Genomic DNA, 27,103 nt, shown 5'->3' with positions numbered 1-27,103 from the left:
TTTTTCTCATTCTTTAGATTGTCTTTTTGCTTTCTTTATAGTTTCTTTGATGCATGAAAGTTCTTGATTTTGATGAAGTCAGTATATCTATTTTTTTCTTTTGTTGCCTGTGCTATTGGTGTCACATCTATGAAATTTTTTGCCACTCCAATGTCATGAGGATTTTCCCCAATGTTTTCTTCTAGGATTTTTATAGTTCTAGCTCTTAAGTTTACATTTTTGATTCACTTTGAGTTAATTTTTGTATATGGTGTAAGGTGAGTGTCCAAATTCATTCTTTTGTATGTGTATATACAGTTTTTCCAGCACCATTTGTTGAAAAGACTGTCCTTTCCCCATTGAATGGTCTTGGCACTCTTGTCAAAAATTAGTTGACCATATATGTAAGTTTATTACTGGGCTCTCTGTTCTATCCCATTGTTATACATGCTGGCACTTATGCTAGTAATATACTGTTTTAGTTGTTGTAGCTTTATAGTAAGTTTCAAAGTTAGGAGGTGTAAGCCCTCCAACATTCTTTTTCAAGACTGTTTTGGCTATTCAAGGCCCTTTGCAATTCAATGTGGATTTGAGGATCAGCTTTTCCATTTCTTTGAAGAATATCATTGGAATTTTGATAGAGATACTGTCTTTTTATTATATATTTGTCTGAGTATCAGTGAATTTGGATGTTTTTCCATATTTACCAGTCATTAATGTCTCTTATTTTGTAAATTTTCTGATAATGTTCTCTGCCCAATAATTTATTAAGGTTTCTGTAGTTGTTCCTATTTATTCAAATGAGCCCTTTGTATATTAAGGATTATTAGCCCTTGGAAAATATTTTTAAATAGTGCAGTTTGTTTGTTTTACATAACCCTTTTCATGGAGAAGTTAAAATTTTTCAATGTTGTTAAATCTATTCAATCTTTCCCATTGTGGTTTCTTCGATTTTTCTTAAGCTCAGTAAGTTCTTCCTCATCCTGAAAACAGGGTAAAATTGACATATTTTCTTCTAGTTAAAAATGTTTTAAAACATTTAACACTTTAATCAACTATGTTGGTGTATGATGCAAGTTTTAAACAGAATTTTTTCACATGGCTTACATTCTGTCTTTATAGAATAACACTGGATTTTTTAAACTAATTTTTTTGCCACACCCTGAGGCTTGTGGGATCTTAGTTCCCCAACCAGGGACTGAACCCAGGCCCCAGCAGTGAAAGCGCCAAGACCTAACCACTGGACCTCCAGGGAGTTCCCTTTAAACTAATTTTTGATGTACTTTATTTATTTATTTAATTCTTATGTATCTCGGCTCTAGAGTCTGAATCTGTGTGCTTCTTTTTTTTTAAATAGAAGTATAGTTGATGTACAGTATTATACAAGTTACAGGTGTACAATATAGTAATTTCCAAATTTTAAAGGTTATACTCTATTTATAGTTATTATAAAATATTGGCTATATTCCCTGTGTTGTATAATATATCCTTGTAGCTTATTTTATACATAATAGTTTGTACCTCTTAATTCCCTACCCTTATATTGCCCTTCCCCTCTTCCCTCTCCTCACTGGTAACCACTAGTTTGTTCTCTATATCTGTGATTATTTTTTTGTTATATTCACTAGTTTCTTGTATTTTTTAGATTCTACATGTAAATGATCATACAGTATTTGTCTTTCTTTGTCTGACTTATGTCACTTAGCATAATACCCTCCAAGTCCATCCATGTTATTCCAAATGGCAAAATTCCATTCCTTTTTATGACTGAGTTTTATTCCATTTTATATATACACCACATCTTCTTTATCCATTCATCTGTTCATGGATACATAGATTGCTTCCATATCTCGGCAATTGTAAATAATGCTGCTATGAACATTGGGGTGCATATATCTTTTTGAATTAGTGTTTTTGTTTTACGACCATACTATCCAAGGCAATCTACAAATTCATTACAATCCCTATAAAAATACCAATGGTATTTTTTTTTTCACAGAACTAGGACAAGTAATTTTAAAATCCGTATGGAAATACAAAAGACCCAGAATAGCCAAAACAATCTTGAGAAAGAAGAACAGAGCCAGAGGAATCACACTTCCTGACTTCAGATTACACTACAAGGCTACAGTAATTAAAACAGTATGGTACTGGCACAAAAACAGACACACAGATCCATGGAACAGAATAGAGAGCCCAGAGGTAAACCCATGTGCTTATGATCAATTAATCTATGATAAAGGAGGCAAAAATATACAATGGAGAAAAGACAGTCTCTTCAATAAGTGGTACTGGGAAAACTGCACAGCTACATGTAAAAGAATGAGATTAGAACATTCTCTAACAGCATATACAAACATAAACTCAAAATGGATTAAAGACCTAAATGTAAGACTGGAAACCATATAACTCCTAGAGGAAAACATAAGCAGAACACTCTTTGACATAAATCATAGCAATATTTTTTTGGATCTGTCTCCCAAAACAAAGGAAATAAAAGCAAAAATTAACAAATGGAAACTAATTAAACTTTAAACCTTTTGCACAGCAAAGGAAACCATCGACAAAACAAAAAAGACAACCTACTGAATGGGAGAAACTATTTGCAAATGATATCACTGATAAGGGGTTAACATCCAAAATATATAAAAAGCTCATAGAACTCAACATCAGAACAAACAAACAACCTGATTAAAAAATAGGCAGAAGAACTGAATAGACATTTTTCCAAAGTGGAAATGCAGATGGCCCACAAGCACATGAAAAGATGCTCAATATTGCTAATTAATAGAGAAATGCAAATCAAAACCACGATGAGATATCACCTCACACCTGTCAGAATAGTTATCATTAAAAAGAATACAAATAAAAATTGTTGGAAAGGATGTGGAGAAAAGGGACCCCTCACACACTGTTGGTGGGAATGTAAATTGGTGCAGCCACTGTGGAAAACAGTATCGAGGTTTCTCAAAAACCTAATAAATAGAACAACCATATGACCCAGCAATTCCACTCCTGGGTATATATCCAAAAAAGCAAAAATAAAAACAAAAACAAAACACTTATGTGCTGCTTTTTCTTTTCATTGGCATGTCTGTTTGCTTTTACATCAGACCTACATTTTAAAAATTATTATAGCCTGGGAGTATGTTTCAATACACAGTAGAGTGAATCTTCACTACTCTTTTTCCCTTCGAAAGTTAGATATTTTTATATGAATGTTCCAAATAGATTTTTGGCTATTTGAAGACAAAGGGTGTGCCCTATTCATCTGTTTATTACCACCACTACCATTTTGCCCAGTACAGTGTCTTGAAACAATTAATTTTGATTCAATTCCTAGACTCAATTTTATGGTTTCTAACTTTCTGTTTTTTATACTTGGGTTCTCAATACTCAAATACATCTCTGTACCTTAAGATCTTTGATATTCCACCTCATATGTAGGGATTTTTATTGAACACTTGTTATTTTTAAGTCTGAGTGCTTTTTTGGGCTCTAGGAGCTCCGGTTTTCTGGAATGCCTTTTTCTTTCAATGTTAAGTCATACATTTAACAAGTGTTAGTTCTGTGCAGACTCTTCTAGGGGGAAGCAGACCAACATCCTGGCAAAATGGAACCCATTATGTACCGACTAAGACTTGATGTTTCTTTTTCCTTCCCTCTTCCTCACCAATATTTGTTAGCTTTACCTCAAGCTATTTGGACTCTTCTTAAATGTTAACTTTTCCCCCTCCCTCTCTAGTCCTAGATGCAGTGCCTACTAAATATAGACACTCATTTATTTATTTAAAACTAAGCTTACCCATCCATTTCACTTTAATCTCACTGCTAAAATCCTGGGCTATTATTTAGCAGTCCCTGACCATGAACCCCAAAGCCATTATTTTTGTCCTTTTTGCAACGCACAGCCCATTTTATATAATATATAAATGGTTGTAGCTCAGATCACTACCCTCCTCTAAGTAGTTCGTTGAGCTTTTTTCTTGAATTATTCCAGGGCTTGGTATGCTTTCCAATTGTGGGTCCTTTTAGCATCTGCTTATGAAAGTCAGATAAAAGCTCATTTACCAATAAGGCTCACTTATTGAAAGATGCCTGGGTGCTTCTTTGGCCCCTCTATGTGTGTCTGGGAAGGTTGTGCTATGTTCACTAGCAGAGAAAGATGTCTCCTTCTTCCATCTGCCAAAATAGAGCTACCCAAATACTGTTTCAGGTACACTCAATTCATGTATCTTTGGCACTACTATAGAGACAGCCCTCATAGCCATCTACTTCCCAGATAGAGGAAGAATATGCAGAATGTTGGCTGATCTATATATTTCTAGGGTGCCTGTTACTGAGTGTTTTGATAGATGCCAGAGAGAAATACTAAAAATTACCTTGATAAATTAGAGAAAGAAGTATCTCACTAGCGAAAAATAAAAGGATGAGCTATCACAGGGATATGAAAACTCAAATTCATTAATACAGAGTTGAAAAAGACTAGATAGTCCCAAGCATCACAGATAAAGTTCTGAGAGTTATAGTTGACCTCACGCTAAATATGAACAAGAAGTACAGTGCCGTGGTGAAAAAAAATCAACATATGTTAAATGTACAAAGTGATTCTTCTATTAGATTGAGGAATCTAACTTTAAGAAAACTGCATATAAAATTTATTATTATTACTTATAATTATCATAAATATTTGTTTTACAGTGAACACAGCCCTTTCACATACATCTTAAGTGTATTTGGTCCTAAAATGGTCCTGTGAGTTATTTATTATTATAATCCCCATTTAACAGAAGAGAAAGCAGACCCCAAAAATGTAAGTGAAATGCCTGAGGGAATACAGAAAGATCCGGTTTTAAACTCAGTTCTTTTGATTTCAAATAGAATGTGAATCCCACTACACTGTACTGCCTCTTTGGGAAAAATAACTAGAGGAAGATTACTCATATTAAAAAAACTTTTTTTGTATATATGTGCCACATCTTCTTTATCCATTCATCCGATGATGGACACTTAGGTTGCTTCCATGTCCTGGTTATTGTAAATAGAGTTGCAATGAACATTGTGGTACATGACTCTTTTTGAATTATGGTGTTCTCAGGGTATATGCCCAGTAGTGGGATTGCTAAGTTGTATGGTAGTTCTATTTTTAGTTTTTTAAGGAACCTCCATACTGTTCTCCATAGTGGCTGTATCAATTTACATTCCCACCAACAGTGCAAGAATGTTCAATGGAATATTACTCAGCCATAAAAAGAAACGAAATTGAGTTATTTGTAGTGAGGTGGATGGACCTAGAGTCTGTCATACAGAGTGAAGTAAGCCAGAAAGAGAAAAACAAATACCATATGCTAACACATATATATGGAATCTAAAAAAAAAAAAAATGGTCATGAAGAACCTAGGGGCAAGACAGGAATAAAGACACAGGCATAGAGAATGGACTTGAGGTCACAGGGAGGGGGAAGGGTAAGCTGTGACAAAGTGAGAGAGTGGCATGGACATATATACACTACCAAATGCAAAATAGATAGCTAGTGGGAAGCAGCCACATAGCACAGGGAGATGAGCTCGGTGCTTTGTGACCACCTAGAGGGGTGGGAGAGGGAGGGTGGGAGGGAGGGAGATGCAAGAGGGAAGAGATATGGGAACATATGTATATGTATAACTGATTCACTTTGTTATAAAGCAGAAACTAACACACCATTGTAAGGCAATTATACTCCAATAAAGATGTTAAAAAAATAAAAAACTTTTTTAAATTTTAAAATTATTTGGATACTCTCCAAATAATAAGCTGCCCTGGTGAGTTTTATATAGAAATGGATTTGTGATAACTCAATTCACAGCCAACTTTTTGGAAGGAATCTAATTGCATAAAGGGAAGTACATTTAAATACAGTTATCAGTGTGTGTAATGCAATGATTATGATCTTGATTATATAAATGGGAAGTGCATTTAAACAGTTATTGATGTATATAGCACTATGATTCTGATCTTGATCATTCCACTGAAATAGATATGGAGATAGTCAAGGAAACTTTGGCTTACAGATTAGAAAAATATGTCCTATGGACAGGAAAGAATTTGAGTTTGCTTAATGAGCAAGAGACAAAAGGAGAGAGCTAATATTGGTCTTTGTAAGAAAGGTTTTATGAATAGGAAGCTGCTCAGTTCTTTGCTCACAAATGGAACAGTATGAAATCTACCTCATTTAGTCATTCATTAATTCAAATTTTTCTTTCAACTTTCTAACATGTGCTAGTCACTCTGCCAGGTGTGAGGTACACAAAGATAAGTAGAACATTGCCCCTGCCCTCAAGGACTCTCTGTTGGGGTGGTGCAGATGTATAAATAAACACCAGCATTATTATATAAGCAGCATAGTAAAAGTATGTGTACCCAGAATGCTGAAGGGTTAAGGTGCTAATTTAATCTAGGGGTATCAGGGAATGGTTTAGAAAGTCTTTTTAGCTGTTTCTGAAGCTTGAATAGAACCTTGCTTGCTTAAATTGATGCAGAGGAGATTTCAGTTTGCTTCAAGAAGAACTTTTAAATACTAGCTTAAGAACTATAATGTTCCTTTAAAGGAGGTAAGATATTTTTTTTAACTTCAGCAAGATTTAAAGGTAAAAAGATAATCTTCCCAAATTATGGGAATGTACCTTATGATCCTTTAAGCAAGGCTTTTTCTAGCTCTGGTGTTTTTCTGATAAATTAAGAATTGATTCTACGTGCCTAGAGATTTGCAAAAGCAGGCAGTAGACATAATGGAAATCATGCAGTATACCTAAAAGCAATTCAGTAAAAAATGCTTCTGTCCCCTTTATGCTTGGTTTTTATGCAAATCTGTATTTGAAGAGAAATTAAGTGTGTTTGTTGTAAACGGATGTTCATATGGTCTCAGCTAAGTAACAGTGGGAAACAGTAGAAGGAGGTGGTGATGTGTATGAAGAAGTGGGACTGAGCACTGTGGATGGTGCCAATGCACTTTATGGAAGAGAAAGAGGATTGTTGCTTCCTGGTGAATTTCTTTTGAAAAAAAAATGTGGTTGTATTAGAAAAACCAAGATAACAAATCTGGAAGAATGCATCAAAGCAGAGGCTTATAGGGATAACTCTCATCTGAGGATCTTGAATCTCTTTCAGAATATGTTGGTATCAAGGCTCAGCTTGCTTCAGAAGGAGTGGATTTCCTGCACTTATTAAAGCTACAAGAGGCAACACAGTGCAATAATTAAGAGGAAAGAACCTGGAACCACACTGCCTGGGTTTAAAGGCTTGGTCTTACTTATTAACATTTGTGTGATCTTGGGCAAGATTTTTCACCTCCATGTATCTCATTTCTTTCATCTATCAAATGGAGATAATGATCATAAAAAATATCTACTTTATAGGGTTGTTTGAGGATTACGTGATTTAATACACACAGGAAAATTAGAATACTACTTGGAACATGGTAAGTGCCATATAATATGAGCTCAGCATTTTGCAGTTTTCAAAGTCCTCCCTCAGAACCTTGCGAGAAGAGGTAGGCAGGTTACATCAATTCCATTTGGCAGATGACCTTACAGGCTCAAAGGGGTTGAGTATCTTGCTCCAGATCAAGCTGAGCCAGGATTTGAACCAGGCCTTCATGCCTCATTTAGTACGCTTTCCACTTGATCACATTTGTCATTGGGTCTACATTTCCTCCTAGGACTTCCTTAGACAACTGAGGAAAATAAATGTGTTCTCCTGTATTACTGTTCTATTGCGGCATAAAGGAGTTTCAAACTTAGCCCATTAAAACACCACACATTCATTATCTCACCATGTTGATGGGTCAGGAGGCTGGGCAGAGCTTAGCTGTATCCTTTGTTCAGGGTCTCACAAGGCTGCAGTCAAGGTCGGCCAGACTGTATTCTCATCTTGAAGCTTAACTAGGCTTCTAAGCTCATTCAGGTTGTTGATGGAATCTAGTACCCTGAGGCTGTGGAATTCATGGCAGCTTGCTTCTTCAAAGGCTGTAATGGAGAGAGAATCTCTGCTGCTTGGAATCTCCCATATAAGGGAAGGCCTAACTTCTCTTTTAAAGGGTTCACCTTATTAGGTCAGTTCCAACTAGGATAATCTCCCTTTGATTAGTTAAAAGTCAATTAGACACATAATTACATCTGAAAAATCCCTTCACCTTTGCCCTATTATATAACAGATCACAGGAGGGCGTGACATCTCATCACCTTTGTCATATTTTGTTGGTTAGAAGCAGTTTGCAGGTTTTACCGCCCACTCAAAGGGAGGGGATTGTACAAGGGATTATACACAGGGGGGTGGGGGTGGTTACCCTAGGGAGTGTCCACCACCTAGCCCATTATTTTCAAGCTGTTGTTAAGAGAGGATAATAATGTATTTAAAAAAATTTTTTTATTGGAGTATAGTTGCTTTACAATGATGTGCTAGTTTCTGCTGTACAGCAAAGTGAATCAGCTATACGTATACATATATCCCCTCATTTTTGGATTTCCTTCCCATTTAGGTCACCACAGAGCACTGAGTAGAGTTCCCTGTGCTATACAGTAGGTTCATTAGTTATCTATTTTATACATAGTATCAACAGTGTATATATGTCAATCTCAATCTCCCAATTCCTCCCACCCACCCCCTTTCCCCCTTGGTATCCATACATTTGTTCTCTATGTCTGTGTCTCTATTTTTGCTTTGCAAATGAAATCATCTATACCAATTTTTTCTGATTCCACATATATGCATTAATATATGATATTTGTTTTTCTCTTTCTGACTTTAAGGCAGTCAAGTGATTTTAAAAGTCAAAAAGTCAGGACTTGAATCAGAGTAGATGTGTACAAGTAGCAATCTGTTTGGCAGGACAGGTAAAGGACTGCACCCATCTCACCAGCTTATCTTTCCCAACATTTTGCTTTTCTTTTCCATCTAGGTATACTCCTGCTCAAGATACTTCACTCCCTGAACTGCCATTAGATGCCGACATACTTTCTTTTCACTTCCTAGCCAGGCCTGTAACAGTTAAAAATACGAGCAAAAAAAATTAAAACCTTCTTCAGTACATGCCAATACAGGATGTGATTTTTATTTTGGGTGGGTTTCCTTGCAATTGCAGTTGAAATATAAAAAGCTGAAATTTTCATAGGACAAAGCCTCAAATACTCCTTTGCATCCCATCACTTTAGCAAAGCCTTCCAACACAGAACTCTATGATGAAGATGTCCCTCTTGCTATCTCATCTGTTTGTGTCATTTTCCTGTGTTTTGCATTTGTTTGAAAGCTCTTTAATGTGTTTGTAAAATGAACGCATATGTTGATTGATAAGCAATAAATAAAGAATAGTTGGCATAGAGAGCATTAAAATCTCTGAAAAGAAGCTCAAGAACAACCAGACTATGCTTTTGTGGTTTTTACCATTCTTCTCCTTGTCTACCTGTGGATTTGTCTGGCCTATGGAGCAATATCCAGTGTCCCAAATGCTTGGAGTCTGCTACAATTCTTCTGGAGGTCCACTGCAGGAAATCATGTTAAAATTGGAGCTGTGCAATGAAACAATGAAAATGAAAGGTGGGTTGCTTAAGTTGTCAGGATATGCTTTAGAGAAAAAGCTAAGGCCCTAATTGCTTTTCCCAATACCTTCCTCTTCTCAGGGGCATAAAGGGAGTATACAGTGACAGCTGCATGAATTAAACAAGATGATCTTGGAAACACTAGATGGTTTCTTACAAGGATGTCACCAGATTTAGTCTGAATCATAATGAGAAATCGTTAAAAAGTACACTTTATATTGTTATGAAAGGCACAAAGGCCTAGCTGAAGCTTTTACTCAAGAAAGATAGCAGTGGGTCTCCTGTTGTTTGGCTTGTGCTCTTTTAAGTAATCATTGATGGTGAATAAATTGTATTTATTTTGTATTTAAAAGAGAACTATACAATGTATGAAACCCTAGGGCTGCTAGGCCCTGGGTTACTATCTACTAGAATGTGGGTATGTGGCTCCCAGGAGCTTGCCCCACAACCTTTGGTTGCCTGGGACTTTACGCAATATACTCTAAATCAGTGGTTCTTGACTTGGGGTGGCATGGAGTTAGAGCAAGAAATGTAAGAATACATATGCCCAACAAACATTGCTTGTAAAATAAATAAATAATGTACTTTGGATATCCATGTACTAATGTTTCACAAATGTATGTAGATGTTGCTATGATGAATAAAATATAAGCTTATTTATAAGTGTTGCTGAATTTATTGTAGGTTTTTGTTGTTGAGCATTTTCTCAACCAACATATCCTAAATATATGACTCTCGTGTGTGTGTGTGTGTGTGTGTGTGTGTGTGAGTGTGAAAGAGAGACTGAAAGAAATTGAGAGAGAGAGAGAATTTTTTTAAGTATAAAAGAGATCCACATATTTCAAAGATTGGGATCCACTGCTCTAAGCACTTACCTTTAGTAAGAAAAAATCTTGTCTTTGTCTATCTGTCTCTCACCCTCTCTAAACAGCTTCAGAGGGGCTGCATGCAATTATCTTTCCCCTCCTTTTGGTAACTAAAGCATCTTTCTCCCAGACACTGATGCTGGGATAGACACAACAGTAGCTCTAATAGTAATACTAAGTTCCCTTAAATAACATCTTTTATCTGATGCTCTCTAAATGCTATATGGCAAGATCTCACTGTCATAGGGAAGGGAAATGCACAGTGAAGAGATGCTGCAGCTGAGAATAAAATCCAGGCAGGCTGGTCCTTCAAACATTTGTTTTCCTTGTTGAAGCCTGCCTGCCTATTTCTGACAGGGTGGGGCTCTTCTATTTCTGAATTAACCCTGCAGCTCTAGGGGAAAGCTTGGTAACAGAGTCTCTAGACATTTGGGTGATTTGCCAGGCTGCCACTGATTCATTGTACTTAGAGACTTAAGTTTTTTCATATCCAACATGGTTGAGGAACTAGAAGGTTAGTAGTCAGTTTATGAAATTCATGCTTCATTTTTCAGTGACTTAGAATATGATAAAATATACCCAACATGAAGATTAGGCTGAAGAAAATTTCTTTCTGTGAGGATTCAGAAGGCATTTTCTTAACTGGCACAGGGCCACGAAATCAGCATTAAGAACCCCAGTGAACACCATGCTGCAGGTGATTGGCTGTGCTGAGGTACTCAAGTAAAGAAAGCACAAGATAACTGAGAGCAGATGGCAGGTGTTTTGTATCTATATCTTGAGGGCTTCTGGGTCCAGGGTTATCTTTAGGGGACATAGGACTTGGGAAAAATCAGAATGTGTGTTTTTCCATCTTCATCATTTGTATCTAGACCAAATCAGGTTGAAATTAACATCTGTGTTACCTTTCAGGAGGTGAGCTGTCGTGGAAGGAAACCAACCAGGAGCAAGTCAGAAGCAGGATATTGAGAGAGGCCAAGACCACTTTTATGTTTTGAGCCTCTTGGCGTATGAAAAATGTAGGAAAGCCGAAAGAAGAGGGTTATACAAATCAGCACAGGTTGTTAACTTGTATAAAAGTATCTAATTTATTAGAATAGGTCCTTCATTGGTCTTTCTCTCTCTCCCTCTCCCTCTCCCTTCTCTCTCTCCCTCTCTAGCTCATAGCATAGGGTCTTTTTTTGTTTGTTTGTTTGTTTGCAAATCTCAATACACATCATTCAGCATAGGGCAAGCACCTTCTCTACTGTGTTATTCCCATCTCTATCAGAATTGGAATAAGACCTACTAAAGGTCATAGGGCAAAGATCTGTTGAATTTAAACTGACATTGAGCAATTTAGGCCACAAATGTAACACTTAAAGTAATTTGGTCCAGACAGAAAACACCTGTCCATGCTATGAATCCAGATGGGTGAAGTTAGCAATCTTAGGAGAGTCATAGCAGTGTCCCACAGTAAGGATTAAGAAGACCAATTATCTGAGAAGCCAAATCTTCTGAAATAACTTGTCTGAGGAATCGACCTTTGAAAGGCTCAAGATCTAGTGCAGTTTACTATAAAATGTTTCACCCTGGATACTTCAGAATCTCTTTTCCACTTTTGTTATTCTCTCCTTCCCTCTTTCACTTTAATTGTAATAAAGGAGTCATATTTATCACATCAAGTATATTAAATTTTCAACCCTAGAAAGTAAATCCATTTCACGTGTGTTTTCCCAAATGACTATAGCTGCTTGAAAGGCAAACCAAGGGGAGGTTGAGCCATTGGCAGGGAAGCTAGGGAAGGAAATAAAAGAAGCCTAAGTCCGAAGCTGGGCCTGGGCTTTCTAAGCAGCCAGACTTTCCAGAGGTGACCTTTGTACTGCAGCGAGTTGTCTGGAGTCCATATGACAATCCCAGGGGTGATCAGAAACCAAGTGCCTGTTGAACCGTGGAAAGGAGGGGGAGGTAAGTGGAAGAGTACTTTAAAAAAAATGTATCAGTGCAGAAACAATATTATGAAAACGAGATCATAGGAATAAAAATATCACTTACAATATCACTACATAATGTTTCAATTCTTAATGTGCTCTTTACATACACACTTAATTTTATAAAATTGTAAACATAATGAAGATACTCATGTGCTCTGTTCTTTATGTAATATTATATCATAAATGGTTTGTCATGTAGTTATATGTTACTCATACTGATAATTTCTAGTGGCTGCACAATATTCCTTTAAGGTTGTTCATCATGATTTAGCTAGTCTATCATGGGTCATTTAGGTCGTTACTAATTTTTTTGCTATTATAAACAATGTTGTAAAGAAAATCTCACTGCATACAGTTTTTGTAACTTCTTGAATTATTTCCTCAGCATAAATTCTTGGCAGTTAAATTACTGGGTGAAATGATATAAACATTTAAATTTTTCTTGAAAAATCCTGCCAAACTGATTTCCAAAAAGACTGGAATAATTGACTAATTTCACCAAGACCATGCCAGAAAACTATGGAAGAAAATTTAAATTAAATTGGTAAAAATATTACCTCATTATAGCTTTGTTAAACTTTTCTGATTGCTTCCAAGATTGAACATATTCCCATATATTTGTTTGTTAGTTACATTTTCTCTTATGAGACTGCCTCCTCATTTTTTTTTTGTTTTTGTTGTTAGCTATTTATCTACTGGGGACTTGTAACTTTTCTAATTAAAATTCTGAGTAATTTAAATAACATAGAAAATATCTCCCTGTCATATTTTTATCAGGTTTTGCTTTTGTATTTGAGATACTTTCTTAAACAGGAGAGAAAAAATGTGGAATGCATATGATTTTATCTTCAGTCTTTGTTGAGGGTGACTCTTCATTGTAGCATTTATAATTTAGTGTATAGGCTGCTGGATTCAACACCAAAATGAATATCCTGAAAGGAAAGGAACAAAGAATTATAGTTTGGGAATCAGAGAGAAAATACAATTCAAATCTGGGTAAATGTGTGGTTGATTTTCTTAGGTTTAAAATCTTTTAAATTTTACATCAGCCTTTTTAGTGTCACAGCAGTGTTAATTTAGTGGGGCCACGATTTGGTGAAAACAAAGTGAAATTGCAGGGAGTAGAAGTGTTCAAATCATGGGATCTTCTATGGCATGTGAAAAACTACAATTGCCCTACAGCCAATCCTTAACTCTCTAAGCCTGTGACCTTGAATTTGACTTACTGTGTAAGGGGAATCATGCAAGTCAATTCTCTAGTTCAGGGGTCTCCAACCCCCAGGCCACGGACTGGTACTGGTCCGTGACCTGTTAGGAACTGGGCTGCACAGCAGGAGGTGAGCAGCAGTTGAGCGAGTGAGGCTTCATCTGTATTTACAGCCACTCCCCATTGTTCACATTACCGCCTGAACTCCGCCTCCTGTCAGATCAGTGGCAGCATTAGATTCTCATAGGAGTGTGAACACTACTGTGAACTGTGCATGTGAGGGATCTAGGTTGCATGCTCCTTATGAGAATCTAATGCCTGATGGTCTGAGGTGGAGCCGAGAGGGTGATGTTAGTGCTGGGGAGCGGCTGCAAATACAGGTTATCATTAGCAGAGAGGTTTGACTGCACAGAGACCATAATAAATCAATTGCTTGTGGACTCATATCAAAACCCTGTTGGGCTTCCCTGGTGGTGCAATGGTTAAGAATCTGCCTGCCAATGCAGGGGATATGGGTTCGAGCCCTGGTCCGGGAAGATACCACATGCCACAGAACAACTAAGCCTGTGCGCCATAACTACTGAGCCTGTGCTCTGGAGCCCGTGAGCCACAACTACTGAAGCCCATGCACCTAGAGCCTGTGCTCTGCAACAAGAGAAGCCACCACAATGAGAAGCCCGCGCACTGCAACGAAGAGTAGCCCCTGCTCACCGCAACTAGAGAAAGCCCACGTGCAGCAATGAACACCCAATGCAGCCAAAAATAAATAAATAAATTTATAAACAACAACAACAACAAAAACCCTGTCAGTGACTGGCAAGTGAAAACAAGCTCAGGGCTCCCACTGATTCTGCATTATGGTGAGTTGTATAATTATTTCATTATATATTACAATATAATAATAATAGAAATAAAGTGCACAATAAATGTAATGTGCTTGAATCGTCCTGAAACCATCCCCCCACTGGTCCGTGGAAAAATTGTCTTCCACAAAACCGGTCCCTGGTGCCAAAAAGGTTGGAGACTGCTGCTCCAGTCTATTTCTCTTTCAGGCAAATCCTGAAAGATGCCACGTCTTTGCTACTTTTTAATTGCATTTCCAATGCTTTCATATTTGTATCAGAACTTGGTCAATTTCTGAAAAAGAAGAAAAAAAGAGTCCTAGCTGAAGCATGCTGGATGTGTCCCTGACACCCTTAGGAGTATATAGTTGCTGAGGGAGTTTGTCAAAATTTATGTTTCCATTTTTGGGCTCTGTCACTCATTCTAATAGCTCATAGCAGCTATGCTCCACCCTCTCTCACTTGTTCTGCAATTTTTGAGCATGAGAAAAATAAACGAAGAAAGATTTATAAGGGGAGGGACTGCTGCTGGCAGATGGTGAAAATAACTGTTTCAGGAGCAGGGATAGGTGGATTTAAGAGCAGTTTATTAGAAAAATACTTAGCACTTTGTATTCAACATTGCAAAATCACGTTGGCATCTTTTATTTCATTTTTTTTGTTAAAGCTTCTTTTAAAAAGCACTCTTATAGTGTACATATTTACTCTTTGATACCTTACAGAACAAGAATTTCTACAAACATAGTCTGTTCATGTTCTATAAATACTGTGTACTAAATTTGCATTGTTTCCCTGACATTTATTTTACTGTCCTCTTTCCCATAATTCAGATCTTGTCACTTAAAATGCTTGAATCTACCCACCTTTTTCCTTTCTTATTCTAGTCCTAAATTTATCTAACTCAGGTCCCTTTACTGAGCTCTGAGCGTATATCTCCAGCTCTTTCTATGTTTCCACCATATATTCTGGAGATCATTTAAACTCATCCTATCCCTAGTCAAGCTCACAGTCTTCTACAAACCTGAACCTCTTTCAGCGTTCCCAATCTCATTCACCTAGTGCAAGCCAGAAACCTTGACATTCTTTCTCTCTCTCTCTCTCTCTCTCTCTCTTTTTTATAGAGAGACTCGGTCACTGTACTTAGCACTAGCTGTACAACAAAAGTAGCCCCTGGCACCACCTTCAAGAAAAATACCAAAAATACAGTTTAAATATTCTAATTTCAAAATGTTGATGTTCTCCTTTCCTAAGGCACAGTTAAGAGGCCCCAGAGAAAAGCTGGTAACGCTGAGGGCTGTGCCTTGGAAACCATGTGTCTGTGTCGCTGTGGGGAAGTGACAGTGGGGTAGCCCCGAGGCAGCCAGCTGCTCAATGGCACAGCGGACTTTCTTTTCAGTTTCTTCAAATTCTTCCTGCTTATTGTTGGTTTCCTTTGCAATTTTGTTCTTGGCTCTTTCTTTATCCAGTTTCAAAAATTCGCTGAGGGTTAATTCTTCAAACTGCTTCTTGACAGAAAGGAAAGCACAACCAGATGAATGCTTTTTATGTTCTTCAATAGGGTCGTCATCTGGCTCCCAGCCTTCCAACTCCTTGAAGCAGAAGAAACACTGAGCCAAGTCGGGCTTGTTCTCAGGGGACAGTGGATGAAGCCAGCCATGGCCATCCGCTCCAGGGTGCAGGTGCAGCCCTCCAAGAAGGGCCAGTTCTTAAATGTGGAGAAGCAGTGGTCCTTGAGGTAGAGCTGTCAGGCCGGGGGTAATGACAGGGCACCCATGCCGCTGCAGCCGAGCAATGCCGCCGTTCAAATCTGATGGTTGAAGGCTACCGCGGGGCATTTGGCATTACCTCTGAATCCTCCCACTCGCTCACATTTCATAGCCAACCAATTACCAAGATTTACTAATTCTACTTTTTGCTGTTTCCGACGCAATCCTTTCTATCCAGTTTTGTGGTCATTTTCCTAATCCATGTCTTTATAATCTCTTACTTGGACTATTGCAAAAGCTTATTATAATTCCGTTCCTCCAAACTTTCTTCCTCCCAGTTGAAACCATTATGGCTTTAGCAAAAGGTAAATCTGATCATTTCACTCTCTTGCTTACAGATCTTTGATGGCTCCTCATTGTCTTTGGCATGGTTTGAAGACCTGGTTTCTGTCTCTCCTTCAGGCCTCATTTTCTACTAAATCGTTCTACATATCCTATGATCCAGTCACACTTAATTGCTTTCTATACTCCAGGTATACATCCTCACATCTCCATGCTTTCTTTCTTCCCTGGACTAGCTGATTGATATCTAAGTAGTCTTTAAGATTCAGCTCAAAGGTCACCTTCTCTGTAAAATGGTCTCCGATTATACTCTCCTCCTGAACTCCTTCCTCATCCCCCACCCCATGAAGTTAGGCATTTCCTCTTCTTTGCTTCTATAGAAGATTGTGCATAATTGAATATAGCAATATCCCATAGCATTGGAATGTCTTATATACTATTTTGTTTTCTACACTAGATGGGCCATCTTTGAGGGCAGAGACTGGTATTTATTTTATATCTCCCCCCTCTACTTAATGTGGTAGGCCCTGGACATTATGTTTGTTGAATGAATGAAGGATGAATAAGTAATAGGCTTTATCCTTTTAGCTACTTTTTCTCCTGGTTCTCTAATTAATTATTAGGCATTGGAATTTCCATTCCTGGCGCCCCCCCCTACCCCGAGGGTCTTAATCCTCAAGACCATGATTATTTTACCTTTTAAATCCCCTTCCTTTTAACAAGACTCTATGAAACATTTTAAAACTATAACGACTACATTTTTATATAAAACGCTTAGCTGAAAACTCTAAAAATGTTTCATGATGACAATTTAACACAGTCAAAGACCAGGTATTGCTGTGTCCTCATCTATATGCTGTTCTTTTGGGTAGAGATCTTTCTTGCTGCCCCAGAATTTTAACTCCCTGTTTGTTACTAGAACATTCCACAAGATTCTTCCTCAGCCTTGTCCTGTACAATTTCTTGCTGCTTCTTAATTTTTTTAATGACCTCATGAGTCCATCAATTTTTGCTTTATGAATATCGTCCCTCTTTGATGATTCTTTGTATAAAACTTTCCTGATTCTACATTTTTTTTTTGTTTTTGAGCTTGACTTTTAGCCTACATCTGTCACTTTCTTTATCACATTCTTTTGCCTTCTTATACCTCTCTTTCTGTGTCTTTGATATGCTTCAAATTCTGTTACTTCCCTCCTTCTGAGAGCTATTTCCCCTCCCACCTATTATTTTGCAGATGGACAGGTTCTATATACAGTGAGGTCTGTTTTTCTCTTTCACTTTGTTCTTCCTTCATGCCCCATCCCAACCCCACACATGTAAGTTTTTTCATGTGCTTTCTTCCTTTTCTCCTCTATGTAACTGTACACAGTTTCTTATATAGCAATGGGAACCCATCACATTTCTCAGCTGTCCTGTTGCTCATCTCTAGTCATTGTATCTGTTTGCCTTTGCTTGCTGCATTGTCCTTATTCCTCTGTCCATTTCTTGTAGAAGTGTCCTTTATCCTGCATTCACTGGCTATTCAGTGTCAGTTTACCTTTCATTCCAAACCCTTGAAATAAACACAATTTATTAAAACTTTTGATATATGATATAAGATCATAACAAACAAATGGGATAAGAAATAGATTATTTTGCAATGTTGAGAAATTAGACTAATTATTTCAAAAAAAAAGCCTCACTTCATGTCATATACTAAAATAAACTGTAGATTAATTCATTACTTAAACATAAAAATTCAAATCATAAATGGCAAGAATAAAATATACATGAAGATTTAATTGATAACTAGTTGGGGAAGAACTTTCAAGGCATAAAAGCAATAAAGAAATCACCAAGTAAAAAGTCAATATATTTATGTATACATTGTATTTTCTATACAACAAAAAGCATAAAAACAATAGTACAATCAGAAAACCAGTTAGGAAAATATTTCTAATGGAAATGACCAAAATTAATGTTCTTAATTTTTAATTAACTAACAAGAGTGTAACAAGAATGACACCAAGTTGACAAAACACATGACAGTTCATAAAAAATTAATATCAAATATAGTAATTAAAGAAATGTAACTTCAGTAATATTTCTCATGTAATACTGGTAGGGATAAAGTGAGATGAGTATTTTCACAAATTGTTGGGAGAAGTGCAGGCAACCTTTCTGAAAAGCAGTCTCTCTTTCTGTGTATGTGTATACACATAGGCACAGATTAACACAGAGCATGCATGAAGCCATAAAACGTTCACATTAAAACTTCTTGAGAATGCATGATAACAAAATATCAAACTATGTAGACAAAACGTCCACAGCAGCATTATTTATAATGATACAAAGTTGGATAATTAAGTATTCAACAATAGGGATATATTTATATATGTCCAAAAATTGAATACAGTGTAGCTATTAGTAGTCATGTTTTCAAAGAATATTCACTTTTCAGGAACATATTAATAATATAATTATAGGTAATAAAAATGAAGATACACAACTGCTGGTGCAAAATTATACTAATTTTTAAAAGGTCTATATTGTGTAGAAGAGTCAAGTACATAAATCAAAGTATGGATGATGATGAAATTATAAATGATTTTAGTTATAAAAATATTTCCCAATAATTTTCAAATTGTCTTATGGTGATATTTTACTTCTAAAATTATATAAATTACAGAGTTATTCTATGAAGGAAAATACATGACTGTCTGTGTTCCTTTTATGAATATGCTCTTGGATAGTTTGCATTGTTTTGGAATTTTTAATTTTTATTTTTTATTCTTTTTTAAATTGAAAGTGCTTTCTTTCACTCTCTTAGCTGTGATTTTGCCCACAAATTTCTTATGAGACCCCGATCCTTTTATACTAATATGTTCTCTAAAATCCAATTTCTTTGCTGATCTGAAGATCATTTCAACTAAGGATCTAAATTATTAAAAGTACATCCCTTGGAAACACTCCAATTAAAATATTACTTGGAAACTCACCACCAATTCTCTGCATAATTCCTTTGTGAAGTGAATTCATGAGACAAACTTCTTGTGATGATATTCTCCTGTTGTACTCCTTCATCCCTTTAGAAAGTCCTGCATCTTTTCCTCCTTTACTTTGTTCCTCTCCCCTCTCCATTCCCTTTCTCTGACTTCTCCTTCCCTCCCTTTCCCTCCTTCACCTTTTCCTGCATGTCCATTCCTTGGCTTCTGCTCTGCTCAACTAGATCTACTTTACTTCCTTTGATTACTCTTCTCCATTTATCTTTGTTTTATGCCAGTCTTATTTTTTTTCTACATGAATTCTTTTGACTTTCCAGTCACCTCTCTGTACCCTACTTATCTATCAATCCTTTAGGTTGACACTCTGGATGTACTGGAGTACTTATATAGACTGGCATAACCTTTCTTCTTTTTTTCCCCACTAAGAAAAAAATTCATTTTTGTAACTTGATCAGCACTGGCCTTTGAGGTTTGACAGTCATGTTGCTGATACACATTCATTTTATTTTCTACTATAACCCTTAGACCCTCCTGTGATTCTGTTTTACATTGGTGCATTTGATTAATTTTTTCTTTGTGAAATACATTATATTTATGAATGCTTTATTGAATCTCATTTTATTGATTTCTGCCCAATTAAAAATTTGTCCTGCTTATACTCTATTTTTATACCTATCTTGCGATGTGCAGGAACACCTGCAAATTTTATTAGCATCTTCTCCCTTCTATTCTCTAAGTAGTAAAAGAAAATATTGAATTGTTTTGAACTCAGAGTGGATCCCTAAGGGACCACATTGACACCTCCACCCAATGCAGTATGGACCTGTTAGTAACAGCTCTTTGTAATCAATTTGTTTTAACTAGTTCTGTATCTAAGCTATCCATCTATGGCATTTCCTCATAATTTATCCTTTAAAAATTTGTTTTGTTAGCCCAAGTCTCCACGAACTTTTTCTTTCTTAATACCCTAAACTTATCCTTTGAAGGAATGACTGAACTGTGATTTCATATGATTATTTTTTTAATTTACAATTCTTTTAACATCTTTATTGGAGTATAATTGCTTTACAATGGTGTGTTAGTTTCTGCTTTATAACAAAGTGAGTCAGCTATACATATACATATATCCCTGTATCTCCTCCCTCTTGCGTCTCCCTCCGACACTCCCTATACAACCCCTCTAAGTGGTCACAAAGCACCGAGCTGATCTCCCTGTGCTATGCAGCTGCTTCCCACTAGCTATTTTATATTTGGTAGTTTATATGTGTCCATGTCATTCCCTCATTTCATCCCAGCTTACCCTTCCCCTTTCCCGTGTCCTCAAGTCCATTCTCTACATCTGCATTTTTATTCCTGTCCTGCCTCTAGGTTCTTCAGAACTTTTTTTTTTTTATCTTCTATATATACGTGTTAGCATACGGTATTTATTTTTCTCCTTCTGACTTACTTCACTCTGTATGACAGTCTCTAGGTAGATCCACCTCACTACAAATAACTCAATTTCCTTTCTTTTTATGGCTGAGTAATATTCCATTGTATATATGTGCCACATCTTCTTTATCCATTCATCTGTCGATGTAAACTTAGGTTGCTTCCATGTCCTGGCTATTGTAAATAGAGCTGCAATGAACATTGTGGTACATGACTCTTTTTGAATTATGGTTTTCTCAGGGTATATGCCCAGTAGTGGGATTGCTGGGTTGTATGGTAGTTCTATTTTTAGTTTTTTAAGGAACCTCCATACTGTTCTCTGTAGTGGCTGTATCAATAAACATTCCCACAAAGAGTGCAAGAGGGTTCCCTTTTCTCCACACCCTCTCCAGCATTTATTGTTTGTAGATTTTTTGATGATGGCCATTCTGACCACGGTGAGGTGATACCTCACTGTAGTTTTCATTTGCTTTTCTCTAATGATTAGTGATGTTGAGCATCCTTTCATGTGTTTGTTGGCAATGTGTATATCTTCTTTGGAGAAATGTCTATTTAGGTCTTCTGCCCATTTTTGGATTGGGTTGTTTGTTTTTTTGATATTGAGCTGCATGAGCTGCTTGTAAAATTTGGAGATTAATCCTTTGTCAGTAGCTTCATTGACAAATATTTTCTCCCATTCTGAGGGCTGTCTTTTTGTCTTGTTTATGGTTTTCTTTGCTGTGCAAAAGCTTTTAAGTTTCATTAGGTCCCATTTGTTTATTTTTGTTTTTATCTCCATTTCTCTAGGAGGTGGGTCAAAAAGGATCTGGCAGTGATGTATGTCATAGAGTGTTCTGCCTATGTTTTCCTCTAAGAGTTTGATAGTTTCTGGCCTTACATTTAGGTCTTTAACCCATATTGAGTTTATTGCTGTGTATGGTGTTAGGGAGTGTTCTAATTTCATGATTTAACATGTAGCTGTCCAGTTTTCCCAGCACCACTTACTGAAGATGCTGTCTTTTCTCCATTGTATATTCTTGTCTCCTTTCTTAAAAATAAGGTGCCCATATGTGTGTGGGTTTATCTCTGGGATTTCTATTCCTGTTCCATTGATCTATATTGCTGTTTTTGTGCCAGTACCATACTGTCTTGATTACTGTAGCTTTGTATTATAGTGAAGTCAGGGAGCCTGATTCCCCCAGCTCCGTTTTTGTTTTTCAAGATTGTGTGGACTCTTTGGGGTCTTTTGTGTTTCCATACAAATTGTGAAATTTTTTGTTCTAGTTCTGTGAAAAATGCCATTGGTAGTTTGATAGGGATTGCACTGAATCTATAGATTGCTTTGGGTAGTATAGTCTTTTTCACAATGTTGATTCTTCCAATCCAAGAACATGGTATATCTCTCCATCTGTTTGTATAATCTTTAATTTCTTTCATCAGTGTCTTATAGTTTTGTACATACAGGTCTTTTGTCTCCTTAGGTAGGTATATTCCTAGGTACTTTATTCCTTTTGTTGCAATGGTAAATGGGAGTGTTTCCCTAATTTCTCTTTCAGATTTTTCATCATTAGTGTATAGGAATGCAAGAGGTTTCTGTGCATTATTATTGTATCCTGCTACTTTACCAAATTCATTGACTAGCTCTAGTAGTTTTCTGGTAGCATCTTTAGGATTCTCTATGTATAGTATCATGTCATCTGCAAACAGTGACAGCTTTACTTCTTCTTTACTGATTTGGATTCCTTTTATTTCTTTTTCTTCTCTGATTGCTGTGGCTAAAACTTCCAAAACTATGTTGAATAATAGTGGTGAGAGTGGACAACCTGGTCTTGTTCCTGACCTTAGAGGAAATGGTTTCGGTTTTTCACCATTGAGAATGATGTTGGCTGTGGGTTTGTCATACATGGTCTTTATTATGTTGTGGTAAGTTCCCTCTATGCATACTTTCTGGAGGGTTTTTATCATAAATGGGTGTTGAATTTTTTCCAAAGCTTTTTCTTCATCTATTGAGATGGTCATATGGATATTCTCCTTCAATTTGTTAATATGGTTTATCACATTGTTTGACTTGTGTATATTAAAGAATCCTTTGTTTATATGTGCCACATCTTCTTTATCCATTCATCCAATGATGGATATTTAGGTTGCTTCCATGTCCTGGCATATATACAATGGAATATTACTCAGCTATAAAAAGAAACAAAATTGAGTTATTTGTAGTGAGGTGGATGGAGTTAGAGTCTGTCATACAGAGTGAAGTCAGTCAGAAAGAGAAAAACAAATACAGTATGCTAACGCATATATTTGGAATCTAAGGGGAAAAAAAGTTATGAAGAACCTAGTGGTAAGACAGGAATAAAGACACAGACCTACTAGAGAATGGACTTGAGGATATGGGGAGGGGGAAGGGTAAGCTGTGACAAAGTGAGAGAGTGGCATGGACGTATATACACTACCAAACGTAAAAGAGATAGCTAGTGGGAAGCAGACGCATAGCACAGAGAGATCAGCTTGGTGCTTTGTGATCACCTAGAGGGGTGGGATAGGGATAGTGGGAGGGAGGGAGATGCAAGAGGGAAGAGATATGGGAACATATGTATATGTATAACTGATTCACTTTGTTATAAAGCAGAAACTAACACACCATTGTAAAGCAATTATACTCCAATGAAGTTTTTAAAAAAAAAAAAAGAATCCTTGCATTCCTGGGATAAACTCCACTTGATCATGGTGTATGAGCCTTTAATGTGCTGTTGGATTCTGTTTGCCAGTATTTTGTTGAGGATTTTTGCATCTATGTTAATCAGTGATATTGGCTTGTAGTTTTCTTTTCTAGTGACATCTTTGTCTCGTTTTGGTATCAAGGTGATGGTGGCCTCGTAGAATGAGTTTGGGAGTGTTGCTCCCTCTGCTGTATTTTGGAAGAGTTTGAGAAAGATAGGTGTTAACTCTTCTCTAAATGTTTGATAGAATTCGTTTGTGAAGCCATCTGGTCCTGGGTTTTTGTTTGTTGGAAGATTTTTGATCACAGTCTCAATTTCAGTGCCTGTGATTGCTCTGTTTATATTTTCTATTTCTTCCCGGTTCAGTCTCAGAAGGTTGTGCTTTTCTAAGAATTTGTCCATTTCTTCCAGGTTGTCCATTTTATTGGCATATAGTTGTTTGTAGTAATGTCTCATGATGCTTTATATTTCTGCAGTGTCACTTGTTACTTCTCCTTTTTCATTTCTAGTTCTATTGATTTGAGTCTTCTCCCTTGTTTTCTTGATGAGTCTGGCTAATGGTTTATCAATTTTGTTTATCTTCTCAAAGAACCAGCTTTTAGTTTTATTGATCTTTGCTATCATTTCCTTCATTTCTTTTCCATTTTTTTCTGATCTGATCTTTATGATTTCTTTCCTTCTGCTAACTTTGGAGGTTTTTTTGTTCTTCTTTCTCTAATTGCTTTAGGTGTAAGGTTAGGTTGTTTATTTGAGATGTTTCTTTTTTTTTTTGAGGTAAGATTGTACTGCTATAAACTTCTGTCTTAGAAATGCTTTTGCTGCATTCCATAGGTTTTGGTTTGTCGTGTTTTCATTGTCATTTGTTTCTAGGTATTTTTTGACTTCCTCTTTGATTTTTTCAGCTATCTCTTGGTTATTAAGTAGTGTATTGTTTAGCCTCCATGTGTTTCTATTTTTTACAGTTTTTTTCCTGTAATTGATATCTAGTCTCATAGCGTTGTTGTTGGAAAAGATACTTGATACGATTTCAATTTTCTTAAATTTACCAAAACATGATTGGTGACCCAAAATATGATCTATCCTGGAGATTGTTCCATGAGCACTTGAGAAGAAAGTGTATTCTGTTGTTTTTGGATGGAATGTCCTATAAATATGAATTTAATTAGGTCCATCTTGTTTAATGTATCATTTAAAGCTTGTGTTTCCTTATTTATTTTCATTCTGGATGATCTGTCCACTGGTGAAAGCGGGGTGTTAAAGTCCCGTACTATGATTGTGTTATGTCGATTTCCCCTTTTATGGCTGTTAGCATTTGCCTTATGTATTGAGGTGCTCCTAAGTTGGGTGCATATATATTTACAATTGTTTTACCTTCTTCTTGGATTGATCCCTTGATCATTATGTAGTGTCCTTCTTTATTTGTTGTAATAGTCTTTATTTTAAAGTCTATTTGTCTGATGTGAGAGTTGCTACTCCAGCTTTCTTTTGATTTCCATTTGCATGGAATAACTTATTCCATCCCATCACTTTCAGTCTGTATGTGTCCTAGGTCTGAAGTGGGTTTCTTGTAGACTGCATAAATACAGTCTTGTTTTTGTATCTATTCAGCCAGTCTATGTCTATTGGTGGGAGCATTTAATCCATTTACATTTAAGATAATTATCAATATGTATGTTCCTATTATGTTTTTCTTAATTGTTTTGCATTTGTTATTGGTAGGTCTTTTCCCTCTCTTATATTTCCTGCCTAGAGAAGTTGCTTTAGCCTTTGTTGTAAAGCTGGTTTGGTGGTGCTGAATTCTCTTAGCTTTTGCTTGTCTGTAAAAGTTTTAATTACTCTGTTGAATCTGAATGAGATCCTTGCTGGGTAGAGTAGACTTGGTTGTAGGTTTTTCCCTTTCATCACTTTAAATATGTCTTGCCACTCCCTTCTGGACTGCAGAGTTTCTGCTGCATGATCAGCTGTTAACCTTATGGGGATTCCTTTGTAAATTATTTGTTGTTTTTCCCATGCTGCTTTTAATAATTTTTCTTTGTATTTAATTTTTGGTAGTTTGATCAATATGTGTCTTGGTGTGTTCCTCCTTGGATTTATCCTGTATGGGACTCTCTGTGCTTCCTGGACTTGATTGACTATTTCCTTTCCCTTATTAGGGAAGTTTTCAACTATAATCTCTTTAAATATTTTCTCTGTTCCTTTCTTTTTCTCTTCTTCTTCTGGGACCCTATAATTCGAATGTTGGTGTGTTTAATATTGTCCCAGAGGTCTGTAAGACTTTCCTCAATTCTTTTCATTCTTTTTTTCTTTATTCTGCTCTGCACTAGTTATTTCCACTATTTTATCTTCCAGGTCACTTATCCGTTCTTCTGCCTCAGTTATTCTGCTATTGATTCCTTCTAGCGAATTTTTAATTTCGTTTATTGTGTTGTTCAGCATTGTTTGTTTGCTCTTCATTTCTTCTAGTTCGTTGTTAAACGTTTCTTGTATTTTCTCCATTCTATTTCCAATATTTTGAATTACCTTTACTATCATTACTCTGAATTCTTTTTCAGGTAGACTGCCTATTTCCTCTTCATTTGTTTGGTCTGGTGGGTTTTTACTTGCTCCTTCATCTGCTGCATATAGGGTGTCCAGCACTGTAGCTTGCTGGTCGTTGAGTGGAGCTCCATCTTAACATTGAGATGGAGATCTCTAGGAGAGCTTTTGCCATTTGATATTACGTGGAGCCAGCAGGTCTCTGGTGGACCAATGTCCTGAAGTCGGCACTCCCACCTCAGGGGTACAGGCCTGACACCCAGCCGGAGCACCAAGACCCTGTCAGCCACATGGCTCAGAATAAAAGGGAGAAAAAAAGAAAGAACGAAAGAAAAAAATAAAATAAAAAGAAATAAAGTTATTAAAATAAAAAATAAAAAATTATTAAAATAAAAAAATTAAAAAGTAATTAAAAAAAAGAAAATCAAAAGAGAGAAGAGTGCAGCCAGAACAAAAAAGAAGTCCACCAATGATAGCAAGTGCTAAAAGCTATACTAAAAAGAAAAAAAATAATAAAAAAATAAAAGGACAGACAGAACCCTAGGTCAAATGGTAAAAGGAAAGCTATACAGACAAAATCACACAAAGAAGCATACACATACACACCTACAAAAAGAGAAAAAGGAAAAAAAAATATGTAAATTTAAAAAAGGAAGAGTGCAACCAAATCAATAAACAAATCTACCAATGATAAAAACTCTAAATACTGAACTAAGATAAATATAAAACCAGAAACCAGTCAGTCACATATAACAAACCCCAAGTGTAAACCAGTCAGTCACATATAGCAAACCCCAAGTGTACAGTTGCTCCCAAAGTCCACCGCCTCAGTTTTGGGATAATTCTTTGTCTCTTCAGGTATGCACAAGATGCAAGGGTACGTCAAGTTGATTGTGGAGATTTAATCCACTGCTCCTGAGGCTGCTGGGAGAAATTTCCCTTTCTCTTCTTTGTTCGCACAGC

General features: G+C 36.5%; 1 pseudogene across 1 annotated transcript; it reads right to left on the bottom strand.

Moving 5' to 3' along the window:
* LOC309653233 (baculoviral IAP repeat-containing protein 5 pseudogene) lies at positions 1-26,222 on the bottom strand (annotated as a pseudogene). The gene has a single exon. The product of its transcript is annotated as a baculoviral IAP repeat-containing protein 5 pseudogene (transcript).
* Positions 26,223-27,103: the final 881 nt, after the last annotated feature.

Source organism: Balaenoptera physalus, assembly GCF_965194825.1.
Source record: "Balaenoptera physalus genome assembly, chromosome: X".
Lineage (NCBI taxonomy): Eukaryota > Metazoa > Chordata > Mammalia > Artiodactyla > Balaenopteridae > Balaenoptera > Balaenoptera physalus.
This window is presented reverse-complemented; position numbering and strand designations above follow the sequence as displayed.